A 15364-nucleotide genomic window follows, 5' to 3' on the forward strand; every position below is an offset into this window, starting at 1 on the left:
AAATGTCAGCAAAACTTTCCCGAGGATGCTTCCTTGGTCCAGGAGCTGGGCTTGATCGTCAGTGTAAGGCTCTGTTCAGTGGCAATAACGAACACACTGGGAACTTCAGTGGCTTCCTCCAGCATAAGTTCCTGCAAACCCGGCCAGCAGGGCTTGCCTCCACGCAGTGACGCAGATCGGCCTCCTCCGTGTTGCACCATCGCCCACATGGCTTCCAAAGCCAGCTGCAGGGGGAGAGGAGGCCAGAGGGGGCGCCCCAGTTCTTAATTGCCCGGCCCACTAATGATAAGCCACTGGCTGTAATAGAAGTAGTCACATGGGTCTGTCACAACTGCTAGAGTCTGGAAAATGGAGGAGAACATATGGGTGAGCCCTGAGCACTGCTTCTTCTTCTTCTTCTTCTTTTTTAATATATATTTTATTGATTTTGTACAGAGAAGAAGGGAGAGAGATAGAGAGTTAGAAACATCGATGAGAGAGAGTCATCGATCAGCTGCCTCTTGCACACCCCCTACTGGGGATATGCCCGCAACCAAGGTATATGCCCTTGACCAGAATCGAACCCAGGACCCTTCAGTCCCCAAGCCGACGCTCTATCCATTGAGCCAAACTGGTCTGCTGATTTTTTTTTTACGAGAGGCCGATGCATGAAATTCTGCAGGGGTAGGGTTCCTAGGCGTGGCCTGCAATCAGGGCCATCTTCCCAGCTGTCCACAGCCAGTCCCACCCCCAGCGCCGCCCGCCCCTGGTTCTTGTTCGCCATCCGGTGATTGGCAGCCGGGGAAAGGGACTGAGAGGTCGGCTGTTTCAACCTGCTCACTGGCCCCGCCCCTGGCCCTGCCACGGGTGCCCATTGGGTGATGGGAGCCTGCCGGTCGGGGAAAGGAACCAAGAGGTGGTCAGTGCATCTCATAGTGACTGGTCCAGCAGTCATTCTGCTGTTAGGGTCAATTTGCGTATTACCCTTTTATTATACAGGATAGAGGCCTGGTGGGGGCCTGCTGGCCTGCCCTGAAGGGGACCCCAGATTGGGGTGGGGGGCCCCTACTGGACGGTGGAGTCGGCCTGGGAGAGGGGCCACTGGCAGTTTGCAGGCTGGCTACTCCCCCAGCTTTGTCTGGAAGGACGTCCAGAAGATGTCTGGCCTATCTGGTCTAATTAGCATATCACCCTTGTATTAGTATAGATTAGAGAAAAGAGACTTGGCAATTGTGTTTGGATCATCGGGGCAATGAAAGGGGGCATCCGGACAGGACACTGCTCTTGGTACATAGCGGGTGAACGCCGAGGCCCCCCCCCCCCCCCCCAAGGCCAACTAAACCCCGTTTGTCCCAGGGTGAGGTCCTGCTCAGTTGGTTGAACCCTCAGCTTTGCGTAGAGGCGGACACAGCAAGGGTGGGGCAGTCAACATGGGCTGAACTGTAGGGGCTTTAAAATAATTAAGGTTTAATCCTCACCCACACCACTTGTTTCGGTTATCTCTTGCTGAATAACACACTCTCCCCAAACTCAGTGGCTTAGAGCAGTGACTCATTCTTTCTCAGGATCCTGCGGTGGACGGGGGTTGGCCAGGCCGTTCTTCAGCTCCACGTGACGTGGACTGTGGTCCCTCGTGGGGCTGCCTGCAGGGGGCAGGGCCGGAAACCCCGGGGGCACCTCTCTCTACGTAGCTTCTCCTCATTCAGCATTCTGGCCTGAGCTTCCTGTGTGAGAGACAACAGACATTGTGGATCCTCTTAACACCTAGGCCTAGAAGGTCCAGGACATCATGCCTGCCACATATTGTCAGCCACTTTGATGGGAGCAGTGGAAAAAAAGCCGTGGTCTCTTTAAGTCACCACGAGCAACGTAGGTGCTTTGAAGCTTCCAGGATGAGAATCAGGTTTGAACAGTTCAACAACCAGAATGTTCTACTTTGTGCTGTAGCAGCAACAATCCCCCAGTCCTGGTGGTTTAAACGGGAATTGGCAAAATGCTTTTTGCAAAGGGCCAGGTAGTAAATATTTTTGACTTTGCAGGCCAGATGGTCTCTGTGGCAACAGCTCGATTCTGCTGTTGTAGCTGGAAAGCAGCATAAACATGGCAGGAACGAGTATCCGAGGCCTCCAGTTGGCTTTAAATGCTTCCACCTGGAAGGGACACGTGATACTGCTTCTCCCACCTGATTGGCCAGAACAGGTCACCCCGCCCCTCCTCCCCCCAATCCCAAAGGGGCCTGGAAGCGCTGTCCTTCCGGGTGCCTGGAAATTAGGCGAACTGTTGGCTACCCAATTAGTAATATTGCTGCATTATCCAGCTGTCTTCGGTGCAGGGTCCAAAATCAGGAATGTGTTTTGATCTGGCTGCCAGCACTTGATGTCTTGAAATGTCCATCATATCCACGTTAAAATGAGCAATTAAAACATAAGGCCTGGTTCAGATGGCAGAGTGGTCTCTAATTTGGAAGGTCCACATGGCTGGATGTTGGTTGAGTCAGAGCTGAAGACAGGTTTCCTATGCCTTGGTTCCATTAAAAATTTATTTTATTTTATTTTATTGATTTCAAAGAGGAAGGGAGAGGATAGAAACATCAGTGATGAGAGAGCATCATCCATCGGCTGCCTCTTGCTCGCCCCTCTACTGGGGGTCAAGCCTGCAACCCCCGCAAGTGCCTTGACTAGAATGGAACCTGGGACGCTCCAACACTCCATGCACTGAGCCAAACCGGTTTTTATCCCTTTTCAATAAAGAAGCTCTCATTTAAAAATGTAACCGCTAGTTAGGTGGCCTTTGCTGTCTTCTAAGCATTTTACCCATAAACTAACAGGTGCTTTAATTCTCATAGCCATCCTAGAGGGGAGATACTAGGCTTATTTTTTTTCCCAATACTATTTTATATTAGTTTCAGGTACAAGTGTAGACATTTATATATAATAATTGGGAAATGCTGAGTTGATAGGCCTATTTTGCAGACTGGGGGTGGAGGCTCTGAGAGGCATTTCATTTCCTAGCTTGTGGAGATGAAATAAATATTCCCACACATAGAACAGTGAGTGGATCCTAGAAAAGACCTAGAAATTGGCAGCTCTTTCTTTTTTTCTTTAAAAAGAAAAAATCTTCACCCAAAGACATGAGAGAGAGAGTGGGTGGGGGAGGGAGAGAGAGTGAGGAACATGGACTGGTTGCTGCCCACATGCGCTCTGGCCAGGGACCGAACCTGGGGTAAGGGAGGATGTTCAAACACTGAACCTCCCGGTCGGTCAGGGTGAAACCGGCAGCTCTTAATATTCCAAAGTAGAACAAGTCACTCAGAAATGATATTTTCTGGTGACAGAATACTTTCTAGGGTGTTGTGTTTTGATTAAGCCATGGTTCAGCATGGCTATCCCAGGGGAATTAATTGCTTTTTAAAAATAAATAGCATTTGGCTATGTAATTTTGTTTTGTGAAGCATCTAGGCAGTCTATTTACTTAATTGCCCTGGTTGGAGCTCTAAGAAATTACATTTAACATCTGTAAGCAAAGAGATGGGTTTATGTGTTATGGGTTTTTACCAGCAGAGTAGAATGTTTTCCCAATTTTGACTCCTTTAATCTAGTTTATGTTCTCTTTTGACAAAACCTTTTAGTTTTTAAAAGCCCCTTCCTTGCTTTCTGACAGATAGTCTCCCAGGCCCAGATTTTTGTCTGTTTTGCTTCCTCCTGTATGCCCAATTCCCGGTACACAATCTGGCGCAAAATGAATGAACGGATTCTTGCATTTCACTCATTGCTCTGCTTCTTCCCCAAGAACTCTCTGTGTACACCATCTCCCAAGTCGGACGTCAGAACACGCACATTCGAGGAACGCTCAAAAACCTCTCTGAGGAGAGACCTCCCCCCCTACATCCTTTTGCTTCAGCGAAGTCCGGCCTGGTCACAACTCCAGGATCCTGAAGTTAAAAATAGCTCACCACAGCCTCACCCCGCTCCCGGCACCCTGGCTATTTTTAGAACCGGGGGGGCGGGGGGGGCGGTGGTGGTCAGGGAGTCTCCCTCCTCTGAATGCTCAAGTCCAAGTAGTAGTCCGTTATTCAATACGGTTCCCCTCAATACTAGGTTATGAATGGCAGGCAGAAGTCTTGATCTGCTGGGGATGCAGGGAAAACACCAAGCTTGAGGGGAAAATGTAAGATGCCACAAAGATTCTGTGCAGACCCTGAGCTTGCTTTATATATATATATATATATATATATATATATATATATATATATATATATATAATTGATTTTATACAGAGAGGAAGAGAGAGAGATAGAGAGTTAGACACATCGATGAGAGAGAATCATTGATCAGCTGCCTCTTGCACACCCCCTACTGGGGAGGTGCCCGCAACCAAGGTACATGCCCTTGACCGGAATCGAACCTGGGACCTTTCAGTCCCCAAGCTGACGCTCTATCCACTGAGCCAAACCGGTTTCGGCTGCTTTCTTTTTTTCTTAAAATATATTTTAAAAATATATTTTATTGATTTTTTTACAGAGAGGAAGGGAGAGGAATAGAGAGGTAGAAACATCAATCAGTTGCCTCTTGCAAAACCCCCACTTGGGATGTACCCGCAAGCGAGGTACATGCCCTTGACCAGAATCGGAACCTGGGACCCTTCAGTCCTCAGGCCGACACTACCCACTGAGCCAAACTGGTTAGGGCTGGGCACTGAGCTTTCATGCCAACTGCTAAAGACTCTTCATTGGATAACCCATGGAATGAATGGTTCAGTTCCTGCATTCACTCAGTGTAGCAGGCACTGTCCCAGGTCTTGGCATTATAGCTGGGACTGAAACAGATGAATGTTCCTGCAGCTGTGCGGCTGGCACCCAGTCGGGGAGTTATACAATGAAGTAAAGAAGTCGCCCCGGCCGGTGCACCAAAAGGTCACCGGTTTGATTCCCTGGTTGTGAGCTCCATCCTCAGTAAGGGGTGTGCAGGAGGCACCTGATGGATGCTTCATTCTCACATCGATGTTTCTCTCTTTCCCTCTCCCTTTCTTTCTCTCTAAAACCAATTAAAAAAATTAGGAGAAAGAAGTCAACTATACAGTATGCCAGGTATTATTAACTGATATGGAAAAAAGAATGCATTGCTTTTTGGGGGATGGGCAGTCAGGGCTGAACAGTGCTTCTGATGCTTAGAGGTCTGGAGTCTGGCAAAGCATGATTAGCCAATTCCCAGATGCTGCATCCCACACACCTCCTTTATCAGACTTACATACTTCAGGACACCGTCTCCCTGCCCCAATCACCCCATGGCCAGGTACCGGACAGCTAGGGACTGCTCCTACTCCCCAGAACCTGCTGAGGCTTTCAGACTGGCCAACGTCAAACCTGCTCACAATCACCAAGAGCTGGAAGCAGCCCAAGCGCCCATCAGGGGCAGAATGGAGAAACAAAACGGGCACACACATACTGGAGTATCATCCAGCTTTTATTTATTTATTTTTAAAATACATTTTATTGATTCTTTACAGAGAAGTAGGGAGAGGGAAAGAGAGCTAGAAACATCAATCAGCTGCCTCTGGCACACTCCCCACCACGTATGTGCCTGCAGCCAAGGTACATGCCCTTGACCGGAACCAAACCTGGGACCCTTCAGTCCGCAGGCCAGCGCTCTACCCACTGAGCCAAACTGGTTAGGGCTATTATTCGGCTTTTAAAAGGAAGGCGATTCGGACAGATGCTGCAACTCGAGAACATTATCCTGCGCGAAATAAGCCAGTCGCAAAAAGAACAAATGCTATTTCTGCATAGCTCCACCTCTCTGAGGTCCTTCAAGGAGTCGAATTCAGAGGCCCCAAGGCCTGGGGGGAGGAGAGGAGGCGGACACAGTGTTTAATGGGGGCAGTTTCGGTTTTGCGAGCTGAAGAGAGCTCTGGAGATGGATGGTGCTGATGGCTGCACAAATGGGAATGCGCTTCACGCCGTTGGACTGCACACCTCACATTGCTAAGCTGGTCATTTTTACGTGGTTTATACCATAATTTAAAAAGGAAGGAGTTTTCCCCCTCCTGTCAGTGATTCTGCCTGGTCCATGGGCCCTTTGATTTTACATTCATCCTTCCGTGGGCAGGTTCCAAGGCTCAGTGCTGCCTAGGTGGCAGAGCTCTCAGCTCCAGAAGCTGGGGTCTCACGTTTTCCCTCTGCCTCCCTGTTTCCAGCGGCCCTGATCGGCCTTCCTTCCCCCGGCGACTTTCTCTTACAGAGAGGAAGAGTCTATTTTGCGGCAGCTGTGGCAGCCGGAGTGCTGGGGAAGCAGAGTGCCCGAGAACAGCCTGCTACTGAGGCCTGACAGGAGCCGGTGGGTCAGAACCCCAGCTCCCGTGCCCCTCAGGTGGACAACTCTCGGGGCCTCGAGGACTTCCCTAGAGGGAGGAAATTACCCGTGGGGGTAACGCTCTTGCCAGGGCATCCTTTAGCAGCTGACTTCTCTTCCCTGCACTGCATCCCTACTCTCCACTGAAGCTACTTCCTAAGTGCTCAACTCATCTTCAACTTCCCATCTCAGTATCTGCTTCCGGGGGAATTCAAATGAGGACTCTGCGTAGATAATTAAGTCTATTCAACTTGAACATGGATAAGTGTGCGTGTGTGTGTGTGTGTGTGTGTGTGTGAGAGAGAGAGAAACATCTATGTGAGAGTGTGTAACATTGATTTGCTGCCTCTTGCGCATCCCCTACTGGGGATCAGGCCCTCAACCCGGGCATGTGCCTTAGTCAGGAATCGAACCAACAATACCTCATTACATGGGACGATGCCCAACTGCCCAACCGACTGAGACACCGGCCAAGGCTGATTTGTGATTTGAAGCGGGGGAAGAAAAGCTAAAGAACTGTGTTTGAGTCTCTCATTGTGGACACTTCTATCTCTCCCTTTCCCTTCCTCTCTGAAATCAATAAAAATATATTTTTAAAAAAGAATTGTGTTTGCCACCAACCCAGAATTGCTAATATTTTAAACTTATTTCTTTTAATAGCTGGAAGCCGTGGTGGAGTTGGCAACGCCCCATCTCCCTTCAGTGTGCACCTGGAGGGGGTCACAGATGTTTCTGAGCACCAGGAACACACGCACACCCGCTGGGGACCCACTGACACATCCAAGAACCCTCACTTTCTGACTCCTCTTTGGAAAGGACAGGGCTGTCAATAACTGTAAAAGGCTGAGCGATTTCTTTGCCAAACACAGTTCAACTGGGAGAAAACCGCCTGCCTCCCAGCTTGGGAGCACCTGCGCTGCTTAGCACCACACCTGGCGCGGCTGCTGGGGGCAGGGGAGGGGGAGGAGGACGGAGTGTCACGTGGCTCCCTGCAGGCACACATCCCAGTCTGAGGCCGCCAGCTCCCCGATGGGCCTCTCGTTGCTCCTGTGAGGGCCACTGACTTCCACCGAAGCCAGGTCTGGAGCCTCTGGCTCTTCGTGGGCGTTGGTAAGAAAATAGGAGTAGAAAATGGATTCTTTTAAAAAATTTATTTTTCTTTATTGATTAAGGTATTATCTATGTGTCCTCATCCCCCCATTCCTCCCCACCCCCTCTCATGCCCTCATCCCCCTGGTGTCTGGATTCTTTTTTTCTTTTTTTTAATCCAGCCTTTAGATTTGATTAAAAAAATATTTTATTGATTTCTTACAGAGAGGAAGAGAGAGGGACAGAGAGTCAGAAACATCGATCAGCTGCCTCCTGCACACCCCCCACTGGGGATGTGCCCACAACCAAGGTACATTGACCGGAATCGAACCTGGGACCTATCCACTGAGCCAAACTGGTGTTAGCTTTATGAGCCCTTTCTTACAGATACAATTACTCAGACAGCAGGAAATGTTGTTGTCGCTGGGAGCTAGAACCACCCCTCAGAGCTTCTTCAAGATAATCTACTCCCTGCTCACACCCGTGACCCTCGAAGGGCCGCACAGGGGTTCTGGAGCCACCTTCCTTCTAGGGAGGGCCAGAGGTGCCTGGGAGTTTACATCACTTCCCCTCCCTGGGCATCCAATCACTGACGGGCTTAGGAGTCTGTTATGAACGGAGTCTGTTTGTGCCTCCCTCCCCCTTCCCCCCCAATTCAGAGGCTGGAGTCCTAACCCCCAATGTGACTGTATTTGGAGAATGGGACTTTAAGGAGATAATTAGGGTTATATGACGTCGTAAAGGTGGGGCCCTTTTTCAGCTGAGTGTTTTTTGCTTCTTTGTATTTCAAATCTTTGACTTGATTCTTGCAATCCTCTAGTCTGCTGTAGATCTCTGTATAATATTTTTTATTTCAGTCAGTGTATGCTTAATTCCTAGTTGGTCCTTTTTCAAATCCTTGAGGTTCTCACTAAATTTATCAGCCTTTTCTAGAAAATTCTTGAAAAACCTTATAACTGTGGTTTTGAACTCTATATCCAGTCATTTGCTTTCCACCATTTCTTTCATTTGTGATCTGTTCCTTTGTCTCCGCATTTTGGCCACATTCCTGAGTTGATAGAGTGATTTGAGTGTTAGGTGTCCTATAGTGCCCAGTGGCTCAGCCTCCCCAGTTACCTGAAGTGGACACTCTTGGTGCAGCCCTTTGTGGTCTGTGTGCACAGTCTTGTTGTAGTTTAGCCTTAATTGTTGATATCACTGGTAGGAATTGACCTCCAGGTCAGTTGGCTGTGAGGATCAGCTGTGTCTATGTTGAGAGAACTTCCGTGCTGGAGACATTCTTATGAGACAAAACTTGCAAAAGACTTTGTGCTTAGCTTGGATGGGGCGGAGTCTTAGGGCAGAGCAGACAGCATTGGTTTTCCATCAGCCCTGCCCTAATAGGCCCCTATATCTTAGTGTCCTGTGGTAATCGCTGCAGGCACCTCTGAGAGAAAGCCGCCCTCAAGTTCTGCCTGCTTCCAGACAGTCCAGTTTATCCCCGAATGAGCCTGAGTCCCCAGAGTCTTGCCCAGAACTGGAGTTCAGTGCAGTCGAGAGTTTTTGTCTCCCTCCTGCTTGAGAAAGCCAGCTGTGCACTCAGGTGCCAGCCCTCTTTGCGTGTGTCTCAGTACCTCTGCTTCCTGCAGCTCCTCTGAGTCTCAGTGTACTTTCTTCTTTCCTTATAGTTGTAGAATTTCCACCCAGCCAGCCTTCCTGTGGTTTTGGATGATGTCCGTTTTGTCTTTTAGATGTAGTTTTGAAATTGTTGTGCAAGGCAGCAGTTTAGGTGGTTAGCTATGCTGCCATCTTGGTTTCTCCTCCAGGTATGTGCCTTTGACTGGGAATCAAATCAGAGATCCTTCTGTGCTCAGGCTGATGCTCTAACCAGTGAGCATGTTGGACAGAGCTGTACTGCATTTTTATTTTTTATTTTATTTTAAATATATATTTTATTGATTTTTCACAGAGAGGAAGGGAGAGTTTCTCATAGAGCTAGAAACATCGATGAGAGAGAAACATCGACCAGCTGCCTCGTGCACACCCCCCCACCGGGGATGTGCCTGCAACCAATGTACATGCCCTTGACTGGAATCGAATCTGGGACCCCTCAGTCCACAGATCGATGTTCTATCCACTGAGCCAAACTGGTTTTGACTGTACTGCATTTTTTGAAATGCAATCCCATCTATCAAAGCTGTCATGATTAGGTTATGGGGTAGGGGAGGGAGGAAGGTCCTTACCCAACGGACAGCATATTTTAGAGATGACATCTTTGTTAGCCCTGGATCCAGCCATTTTGGAACCACATTCATACTTGAACTTCTCAGTCACCAATCAATACATTCCCTGCCATTTCTCCCCCTCTCTCTCTAAATATATATATATTTAACATTTTATATATACATTTAACATTTAAAAATTGATTTTAGAGAGGATAAAAGAGAGAGAGAGGGGGAGAGATATATACATATACATTTCGGCCTGATGCAGGAAATTCATGCAAGGGGCTCGGTCCTTGCAGCCCAGCTGCCCTGCCGGCCCCCACAGCCCCTCACAGCCTCGGCTGGCCTCTGCAACCCGATTTGTCTGGAAGATCATCTGGAAGGATGTCTGGACAGTTGTTCTGCTGTTTGGTCTAATTAGCATATTAGCTCTTTATTATAAAGGGTTATTATATAGGACAATTAACTCTTTATTATATATACTAACTAGAGGCCTGGTGCATAAAATTCATGCACAGGGGGTGTGTTCTTCAGCCCAGCCTGCACCCTCTCCAATTTTGAACCCCTCTAGGGATGTCCCACTGCCTGTTTAGGCCCGATACCCGATACCAGTAGGATTGGGCCTAAAAGGGCAGTCGGACATCTCTCTCACAATCCAGGACTGCTGGCTCCCAACTGCTCGCCTGCCTGCCTTCCTTTCTGATTGCCCTTAACCACTTCTTCCTGCCAGCTTGATCACCACCCAATCACTCCCCTGCCAGCCTGATTGATGCCTAACTGCTCCCCTGCTGGCCCGATTGCCCTAACTTCCCTCCCCTGCCAGCCTGGCCACCCCTAACTGCCCTCCCCTGCAGGCCTGGTCACCCCTAACTGCCCTCCCCTGCAGGCCTACTCCCCCCAAACTGTTCTCCCTTGCAGGCCTGGGTCCCTCCAACTGCCCTTCCCTGAAGGCCCGGTCGCTCCCAACTTCTCTCCTCTGCCGGCCTGGTCACCCCTAACTGCCCTCCCCTGCAGGCTTAATTGCCCCCAACTGCCCTCCCTTGCAGGCCTGGTCCCTCCCAACTGCCCTCCCCTGCTGGCCATCTTGTGTCCACATGGGGGCAGCCATCTTTGACCACATGAGGGCAGCCATCTTGTGTGATCTTGGAGTAAATTTGCATATTGCTCTTTTATTAGATAGGAGATATATATATATATCTCCTATCTAATAAAAGAGCAATATGCAAATATATATATATTAGAGAGAGAGAGAGAGAGAGAGAGAGAGAGAGAGAGAGAGAGAGAGAGAAAGAGAGATACATTAATTGGTTGGCCTGACAGGGGGTCAAACCAGAAACCCAGGTATGTGCCCTGACCAGGAATTGAACTCGAGATCTCCTGCGCGCACAGGATCATATTCAAACTAACTGAGCCACACAGGCCTGAGTGCTACATCCCTTTCTGATTAAGCTATTTTAAGTCAGAATTCTTCCCCTACAACCACATGTCTCTTAACATGCACACTTCCTCACACTGTATTAGGATCCCCATTTCCTCTCACCAAGAACAGCACTGGGTGTTAATATGCCTCTTAGTTGTTGCCCATTTTCCAGGTGAAGCATGGAACCTTGTTAAAATTCCACTTACTCGCCAGCAATGACGAACCTTCTCCATACACGTACTGGCCACTTGTTTTTCTCTCTTGTGCGCTGGATTCGGCTCCCTTTGGAATGTGCTGGTTTTTCAGGTTGGAGTTGGGTTTGCGGCAGGAAGACATTTTCTGGTGTTCTGAGCACTGAGATGGCTTTTGCTGTTGATTATAATATCCCTCCAGGCTGCGAGGGTTTCTACCTTCATCTCAACATTTCCTGTTGAAATGAGCACAGAATGACTTGTGTCACTGTTCCCAGACAGACTCCATCAGTGCTATCTTGGGCTGGAGAGCCAGAGTAAGAGAAGACAGGTGAGACAGCTGTCACAAGATACCCAGAAAGTGGCATCACATTTCACAGTTTCACGGTGACTGCTCTTTGGATGTGAGACATGTTCCTAGGAGAAACCTCAGGCTTGAAAGAGAATTCGACTCTTTAAAAAAATTTTTGAGATATAAATCTAACTAATTTTCAGGAGAGGAGAGCAGCACAGAAAGGGGAACTTTTCTGAGGGAAACTTTTCACTGTCATTTAGAGATCTGAGAATCTGGGAATCTGGGCACTTAGTTCCTCACTCTTAGGGGAGGCAGGGGAGTTGAAATCCTTGCTCCTGAAATTGTGGTCTATGGCTTAGCAGCATCAGCATCACAAGACGTTCAGAATCTCAGCCCCTGCCCTGGACCTACTGGGTCAGAATCTTCTGCATGGGCTTTGGTGCATGCTAACCCTGGCTTCTAATTCTGTTTGCTGGTTTTAGAATCTGGGGCAATTTCTTTAACCTTCTCTGTGTCTCAGTTTGTTTATTTGCAAAATGGTACTGATAGAAATAAACTCATTGGGTTGTTTGGAGAGTGAAATGAACTAGCCTATTGTGTTAGACAAGGTAAAGGTGCAGATGCTATAACAAAGAGGACCCCAAATTCAGTGGCTTATGAAGCACAGCTACGTGTTTCTCTTTCATGCAACAGTCTCCCATGAGCTGTCCAGGTTGGTAGGACAGAGCTGTTCCATGCATTGTCCTTCGGGAATCCTGCTGCTTCTCATTTTGTTGCTCAGCCATTCCTTAGGGCAGTGTTTCCCAAAGTGTGGTTCGCGTACCCCCAGGGGTACGGGAAGAGTTTGGTGGGGGTACGTGTTGTACCGGAGTTTGGTGGGGATATGCACTACACCGTGCTTAACTGAGCCTAATTTTACATTCTCATGAGTACGAGGGGTACTCAGCATTACAAAAATTATAGAAGGGGTACACATATGTCAAAAGTTTGGGAAACACTGCCTTAGGGTATTGTCTTCTCTGATAGGTTGGGACTGGGTCACAGGCACACCTATTAATACATTCCACTTCTTGAGCAAGCCACTTATCACTTTGGGTCACATTTCACTGGTAAGACCTTCTTCATCTGGCCGCACTCAAGAGAGGAGGCTGGGAAATGTAGTCTCCAGCTCAGGGGTCTTCAAACTACGGCCCGCGGGCCACATGCAGCCCGCAGAGGAGTCTGATCCGGCCCGCCAGGTTTTTTGGGCAGTGAGCGCAGCCGAGGTGTTACAGTAGGAATTAGTAGTTCATATAGTCCGGCCCTCCAGCTCTCTGAGGGACTGTGATCTGGCCCCCACTTTAAAAAGTTTGAGGACGCCTGCTCCAGCTGGACATCCCCATACCTGCTCTTCGCCGAACCTGTATCAGAGAGTCTTCCCGCTGCGCCTGCCTTGATGAATTTCAGCATGAATAGTATGCCACATCTTTACTGTGATATTCCTCGTTCCAGAAGCACTTGCAACCTCTGGTCCTGCTTGTGATATACCACAGGCTGTGATAGATTGCCGCCTCTGCCATTGGGCCAAGGCGATTATTCAGTTCGTCCTAATCACCTGGCCAGGAGGGAGACGGATAACGAGGATTTAACAGCAGTGGTGTGTTTCCATGATTCCCTCAGGTGTGAGACGCTGATTAGCTAAGTACCTAACAGCCGCTATTAGCCCTTGATAATCTCAATTCCCAAAGTAGCTTGGTGGCAGAAAAGCCACTCTCCTGGTTTTTCCCTGTCCAGGTTCCCAGAGGGCAAATATTTGTTCTCAGCACCCATTTGTTAGAGACCAGAAAGGAATGGTCTTTGCCTCCTGAAGATTTCTAGCCACGGGGGTTAGTAATGAGCCCATATTTGGGGGAAAGATGAAATTCTGAGATTAAAACTGCTCTGATTCCATCCCAGGGCGAAAGAATTATGTTCTCTCAAAGCGTTTGCTCTTAGAAATGAGCCTGGGAGAAGTAGCGTTTCTCTCTCTCTCTCTCTCTCTCTCTCTCTCTCTCTCTCTCTCTCTCTCTCTCTCTCTCTCTCTCCTTCCCTCCTTCCCTCCCTCCCTCTCTAAAATCAATGGGAAAATATCCTTGGGTGAGGATTACAAAATGTGTGCGTGTGTGTGTGTGTGTGTGTGTGTGTGTGTGTGCTAGTGTTATACACAAAATCCTCTAAGCCACATGTGTCAAACACAAGGCCCGCGGGCCAAATCCGTCCCGCCAGGCCTTGCAATGTGGCCCGCACCGCGCTGTCATCACTGCACTCCACTGCGTTTCCATCACAATGACAGTTTATGACTGTTCAGTAAACCATTCGGCCCGCGATTTAGGCTGGATTTTAGATTTTGGCCCCTTCTCTGATTGAGTTCGACACCCCTACTCTAAGCCATCAACTCTACATTTTTTTATTTGTTACTGACATAATTAGTAGGGAAACAAGAAGATTCTGTATCCAGTTTCCAGAGGAGAACAATTGGGTAGTAAAGATGGAATGTCAACCTACGTGCATCCTAAAAGTTGGCGAATTGTGGGTACATCTGCTTTAGCAATGTGAGTACAGATGACTCCTATTTGCACTCAATGCATATGTGACTTAAAGTCTACTTATTGAAAACTAAGAGACTAAAAATACTCTTATGCAAATGAGTGTTATTAAACACTGTAGGCTTTGCCAAACACCCCACAACAAATTAAGCTGGTAATAACAAGCTAAACCCACAGTAATTTATCATTAGCTAAACAAAAAGAACAGCATTTGAAAATCATAGCCAACTCAAGACAACACAAAGACAAACTATTCCTTCATGAAATTATAAAAATTCCAAATTCTCAATGCTGTCAGACTTCTAGGTGGAATACCAAACTGGAGTGCTCAATAAACTATAGTAATTTTCTACTTTTAAAATTAATTAATTACATAATTAACTAAAATTTTTTTTGTTGGTCATCACCCAAGGATATTTTTTTCCTTAATTGTAAGAGAAAGTGGGGGGTAGGGGGGGGAGAGGAGCAAGGGGGAGAGTGAGAGAGAAACATTGATGTGAGAGAGAGACATAGATTGATTTCCTCCGGAATATACTCCAACTGGGGCCAGGAATCAAACTTGCAACCCTGGTACGTTCCTTTGACCAGGAATTAAACCAGAGACATTTTGGCGTTCAGACTGATGTTCTAATCCCTGAGCCATACCAGCCAGGCAATATAATACCTTTCTATTTAATTTATGAATGCTATGTTTGAATGAGTCTTAATGACTTGTTTAACATTGGTGTAACGGAGATTTGTTGGACTTGTCTGTTCAATATCCATTCCTCTTTCTCCTGTCAACCCCTTTCTTCTGAATTTCCTTTGGGGGATTACTGTCCCATTCCTAGCCATGTGGTTTGAGAAGGGCCAACTTCAGAATTGGGCACATGACCAAGACTGTCCAATCAGTGCATTTCATCGCTTTGCCCATACTTCAACCATGAGCACACATCTCAAACTAAGCCAATAAGAGTAATCCCAGGATTTATGTCATAGTTGCTGAGCTTGGAGAATAAAATTGCCTACAACAGGGACAGCCAGTGACGATAACACAAAGGAAACAGGGCTGAGACTAGAAAGAGACACATTCCTCACAGAGTTGGAACACCCGGATCCAGCCAAGCCTGAGGCCAACGTGTGACACTCTCTCTGAAGAACCAAAGAAGGGATTTGCACGTTTGCAGCCCCCCAATACCAGGCCCTGAAAATCTGTAACCTAAACATGCCCATAAAGGTCGCATTTTATAAACGAGCTTTTATGTTAAAAAAAAAATAAACCCCAGATGGAATTTT

This window comes from Pipistrellus kuhlii, unplaced genomic scaffold (genome assembly GCF_014108245.1).
Source record: "Pipistrellus kuhlii isolate mPipKuh1 unplaced genomic scaffold, mPipKuh1.p scaffold_m20_p_73, whole genome shotgun sequence".
Lineage (NCBI taxonomy): Eukaryota > Metazoa > Chordata > Mammalia > Chiroptera > Vespertilionidae > Pipistrellus > Pipistrellus kuhlii.